Source organism: Diaphorina citri, unplaced genomic scaffold (genome assembly GCF_000475195.1).
Source record: "Diaphorina citri unplaced genomic scaffold, Diaci psyllid genome assembly version 1.1 scaffold266, whole genome shotgun sequence".
NCBI lineage: Eukaryota > Metazoa > Arthropoda > Insecta > Hemiptera > Psyllidae > Diaphorina > Diaphorina citri.
Window position 1 is genome coordinate 195,241 of NW_007377703.1, and position 6,364 is coordinate 201,604.

Consider the following 6,364-nt stretch of genomic DNA (forward strand, 5'->3'; position numbering starts at 1 on the left):
TATACCTATAGGTAGGTACTCTAAAGAGGAATTAGTAGACAATAATACACCATAAAACATACTCAGTACACACCCAAGTCTAATGATGTTCCTTACACACATACTCTCACACACAAGGTAATATTCTCCGCGAAATCATCATGAGAGCACACAAGCGAGACTGTAATGATGCCTGCATTCAAAAAGATTCCATCATAATTGATAGAAAAGATGGAAAGAGGGAATTAGCTGAGGTCAGCTTTGAGGTGACTTGTTAGATAATTGTGCAGGCTTTCGGAAAATTTTGTTTAGATACCTACATAATATTATGTACATTAGGCACATCTGATAAGTTCCCGTGAAATCCCTGAATTATCTTCTGATATTATGATAATTATTAACAAAAGCAAATATACTTCTTCCATGGTTCTATCTTCTGAAACTCTCTTTTTCTGTTGACCAGAACCAACCAAACTAAAGCACCGAAATTTACACGAGCACAAAAATATTCCATTAGGTTAAATTTGCATACAAGTGATCTCTTGGATAAGATCACTCATCCTCCTTCTGATAGAACGTTGGAATTTGGTCTTCTAATTGGCCATGTCATGGATCTCTTGGATAAGTTCACTCATCCTCCTTCTGATAGAACGTTGGAATTTGGTCTTCTAATTGGCCATGTCATGGATTTATAAGGAAAGAAAAATAATAATGAAAGCATAAGAAATCTGGAACTTTTTGATACGGATGTCCCAACCTCTGTGACACGAGCACTATCTGTGAAAACCTCAGTGACCCGTTTTCGATGTGTGCATTTATTGAGGTTCGGAATATATTCATTTGGAATAATTTCACATGACACGGGGGGGGGGGCGAGGGTACTCTGCATCCGAACTGATGCTATCTGCGTCATGAAACTAGGTCAGAGGAATTTCAATTTCAATACCTCTGACATTAATATCAGCAAAATTCACTTCAATATTAGCTCGTTGAAAACAAGCTCAATATTGTGTACAAGAGGTATCACAATGGATACAAAATATATCCCAAGTAAAGCTTCAGGAATCTGGAGCGAGATTTTTCTAAAACCTGATGGATTTATTTCTGTAAGTTGAGCGCTAGGGGTAGGGCACTTAACATAATTGATGTCTATGTTAAGCACGTGGAGCAGCCAAGAAATAATCGTCAGAATGTTTCTACTTCATGCCAACAAGGTGGAAACCTGCAGGCGTGGCGCAGGGGGTGAGCTAATTAAAAATTTGTTGCTTTTTCTAATGATGGCATTATTTATTGATATGCAAAAATACAGGAGAAACTTTTTCCACCGAGCTTCAGCTTGCGATAGCGAGATTACTTTAATGAAAATGTAAATTAAGGCGTTTTCCTACAAGCATTACAACATTTTTCATTCAAAACTTGAATAATTAAAGCTTTTTAAACTTTGCCACAAGTTTCTCTATAAAGCATAAGCAGAACTTGTTCGACTGAGGGGGAGGGTGTTTGTGAGATGGATGGCAGGAAAGTAGGGGTTTTATTGTGAAAAACAGAACAACTTACATATATAGCTACCTACATATTATCCTTGCCAAAGTTTTTCCTACCAGCCTTTTTCTCTGATTTGATTAAAAAGGAACTTTGTTTTGAGTTCTCCTTATATCTCGAAAACATGGAACTAATGTGTCGGCAAATGACGAGTTTTTCGTCAGAACAATTTTATTGTTTTCATTTGTCGAACGCTTAGTGTCTTCTTCTGAAACAAACTCTCGAGTGTTACTCTTGGGTTGGTCTTAACTCAAGTTCTCAAGTATAGAGAAAAGTTCGTGTTCCACACCTCAATAATTTGATTAGGTAAAACTTTTCTACAAGTTTGATTCCAAGAGGAAAAACATATGTAGGCCATATTGTATGATATTGTTTGAGTGGTAAGAAGTGGGATTCACAATAGTAGTATTTAATACACTTTCTGACACCAGGATAAAAGTGATGGTTGTACTTCCTTCCAACATACCTACCTATCTGATCTGTTGAGCACTCCTACATTTATGTCTGGTCACGCGTAGAAGCATCTTTATTCTAGATCTAGAACTTACTCTTATTTTGCCGAGTCCTGTATTGAACATTGAAAAGTTTAGAACAATGTGGGGGGGCATCCTTCATAGCTCTCCCACTAACGATGTCGGGTCGATAAGGACCTACAACTCCACACAATTCAAAATACTATACCTATAGGTAGGTATTCTAAAGAGGAATCAGTAGACAATAATACACCATAAAACATACCCAGTACACACCCAAGTCTCATGATGTTCCTTACACACATACTCTCACACACAAGGTAATATTCTCCGCGAAATCATCATGAGAGCACACAAGCGAGACTGTAATGATGCCTGCATTCAAAAAGATTCCATCATAATTGATAGAAAAGATGGAAAGAGGGAATTAGCTGAGATGTAATGAAGAATGGCGTCGAGAAGAAGGGAGATACCAGGATGAGATAATGAAGAGAAAATGAAGGAAGAGAAAGAGGAGAAGAAGGAGAAAGAAGAGAACGGGGGGAGGTTTGCTAATTTTGATTAAAAATGTTTATCAAAGACTCCGAGAGTACTCCTTTATCATGAGAAAATGACAAGCACGTTTCACACCGAAGTAATTCAGGAGGAAAAAGGCGCGACATTCGTGTGTGAGGATAAAATGGCAGATGAAATTCGGAGCAAATTTGTCGATCCTGAAGGTGCGTCTTTATTACAATTGACCGAATCTACATTAAGGTGTGTCCAAACATAGTCGACCGGCCGTCGAGCGATGTGAATCTATGTTGTCGAGGCAGTGTGGTCCGTTCAGTCGACATCGATCGACGCCCGGTCGACCATATGTGGACACACTATTCCAGTCCACCGAGGTCGATCGACATTGCCTAGAATCCAGGGAAGAAACCAATCTCAAGCAAGCATGAATTGCAAGATATTTCCAGAGACCGTGAAAAGTAGGGAGGAGATCAACCTTCAAATTTGTTGCTCAAATCAGGCGTCTCATCATCAATGTTGACCCCAAATAAGGTTGAGAAAAGGTGCAGTAAAAGAAGAATGTTGATCCACAGCAAAAATGTTACACATTAACAAAATGTTGCTAAAATGATGACGGACAGAGCTGAACGGGTGTCTTAGATGCCACTCAAGATTCAATCCACTTACCACTACACTGCCTAGTTAACCTGGTAAGTCCTAGTACAAGTGGTGTAAGGAAAAGCAACTTTATACACGGAAAATGGAAATGGTAACTACATTAATACACAGTTAGCTGTTACGCAAAACTGAATACCATAAACTTGAAAAAGATGGGAGTGAAAAAAAGATGAGCAAGGATGGTGGGATGGAGGGTTTTTGGGACACAAAAAACTTCTTATCTTGTCTTTCAAGTCTTCGAAGTTATTTATCTCCTCTCTCTCTCTCTCTCTCTCTCTCTCTCGTCTAAATTAAATATTCCAAATTTCCATTTTTGTTCATGTTTGTTGCTATCTTCTACAACTTCCATAGCTCACTCAATATAGGCTGAACCCTAGGTGATTTTTTTTCGACACCGGGGTGTGAAACAGGTTAAGCAACAATTTCATGCTAATCAAATTTGTGTAAACGTAAAAGGAAGACAATTTGGAAACGCATGAAATGTTGTTCAAACACGAGAAAAAAAGTAAAAACAACCACCTATACCTAAATAGTGTAAATCTAAATAGTAAATAGGTACGTTTTGGAGTAGCGTTAGGTAAATACTTAGGTTCGGAATATATTCATTTGGAATAATTTCACATGACACAGGAGGGGGGTCCAGTGTACTCTGCATCCGAACTGGGTTTGGGTTTAGGTATCTCGGTTGTTTCGAAATTTGAAATCATGAAGTGTAAAAAGGACAATATCATCAGTAACTGAGGTTACTGAAAATGAACTTGATCAAAAAGGGCGAAAAACATTGCATACTATGTCCAATAGTCCAGTTTTGGAAACCATCATTCAGGACGAAGTAAAGAAGTATAGGTAATCTATGGAAAATGTACTCTCCCTATAAACAATTCAACACTATGTGGTTAGACAAAACACTCTATTTGGGCACAACTGGAAACACAAATGAAAATTCCATGATGGATATAACCTCATGAAACGCTTCTGTCCTTGCTATTTTGGTAACTGTTCGAGTTATTTGTCAATTTAATGTTGTAGCTCATGGAATAACACACAAAATTACCACGGTTAAGCGAGAAGTCAGTTTGGAATAAGTAAACAGGGCCAAAAGTACAGACCAAAACATTAACCACTTCAAAGCGGGTTGACAAAAACGATTGTATGTCCAACAGAACTATCCAAAACTAGGAGTGGAATTACATAATTTCTTCACTATGATGTCCAAAAAAGGCTTTTGAGTTTTGGACCACTTCCAGTACTTCCTCTTCCACTGTTTCCTCTGATTCAAGTATTACTTTGATGGATCTGTACTGTAGTATCAACACTGGAGTTGGATCTCCAGTGTTGCAGATAGCATTGTCGCCAAGCCTCTTAATCTTAAGCTCTTCTCATCCACAACGGTCCCACTGATTTGATGATAGGATCCGCCCATCTAGTTGGTGGTTTTCCTTTACCCCTCTTCTTAACTCTTGGACGCCATTAGTCTGTTAGTCTTTTGGACCATCTGTTGTCACTGCTTCTGGCAAGGTCTCCCACCCATCTTCTCTTGCTCTCTTATATGTTCTCAACTATTCAAGTAGGTATGTCGTCTAAATTAAATATTCCAAATTTCCATTTTTGTTCATGTTTGTTGCTATCTTCTACAACTTCCATAGAGCTCACTCAATAGGCTGAACCCTAGGTGATTTTTTTTCGACACCGTGGTGTGAAACAGGTTAAGCAACAATTTCATGCTAATCAAATTTGTGTAAACGTAAAAGGAAGACAATTTGGAAACGCATGAAATGTTGTTCAAACACGAGAAAAAAGTAAAAACAACCACCTATACCTAAATAGTGTAAATCTAAATAGTAAATAGGTACGTTTTGGAGTAGCGTTAGGTAAATACTTAGCTCGCTTATTTACACTGGCACACTCCGTGTCAAAAGTCAAGATGCACTTGATGAAGAAAGAGGACAAGAAGCAAAATGTGTCCAAGACAACATAAAAAAGATTTTAAAAACACCTACCACGATGGGAAAAGAAATTTTAAAGTGTATTCCATAGACTGTGTAACCTACACTTTCAGGACGAAAGCACTGATGATAAGCACCCTTCACTCCATTCACTAATTTGACGGATTAAGTGGACCACAGAAGAGCACCTGATTCTGTTAAGAGTGAGGAAGCAGACCCATGGGGGATTGCTGCTTACACCCAATTTCCAAGGAAAGGTTCTCAGTTCTCAGAAATGAGAGAATTTAGGTATCACTTTATTGTTTATTGTCTGTCTATAACTAGAAAATAAAAATCTGGTGTGAACATCACACGACTTTCCTTATCCTATTGAATGGTACTTATTTGGGTGTTCTGTTGTAACATTTACAATATCTCTAACCGTTTAGTCGGTATAGCTGAAAACCGCCAAAAAGCGGTCGAACCCCGCCAAAAAGCGGTCAAAATACCGCCAACCGCAGCACCTATTTTGATATATAGGTCGACCAGGTTGGGATAAGTCCTTCTATGGGGACAGACCGACTGACAGACAGACGACACCGAAGCGAATACAATAGCCCGTCCCTTATACCTTTTAATTTTATTTTTATACCTAGATATATTCGAAACCATTTTCATCCGAGTAAAGTTTGTACAACCCTTTGAGGTTTTTAACCTTTGCGCTTCTTCTTTGATGACAATTTAATTCCCGTTTACATTTCTCTCTACTTCGTTCCTCCTTTATTCAGTCTTTTCTACATTTTCTGCACAAACTAAGAAAAATTTTAAAAACACCTACCACAATGGGAAAAGAAATTTTAAAGTGTACCTATTCCATAGGCTGTGTAGCCTACACTTTCAGGACGAAAGCACTGATGAGCACCCTTCACTCCATTCACTAATTGGACGGATTTAGTGGACCACAGAAGAGCACCTGATTCTGTTAAGAGTATATCTTGAATCTTCATGTGAGGAAGCAGACCCATGGGGGATTGCTGCTTACACCCAAAATTTCCAAGGAAAGGTTCTCAGTTCTCAGAAATGAGAGAATTCAGGTATCACTTTATTGTTTATTGTCTGTCTAACTAGTCCTTCTATGGGGACAGACCGACTGACAGACAGACGACACCGAAGCGAATACAATAGCCCGTCCCTTATACCTTTTTATTACTGTCGTAATAATAAAGGAAGGACGGGCTAAAAAGGCTCTAAGCAGGACGGGCAGGGTTAAAAGTG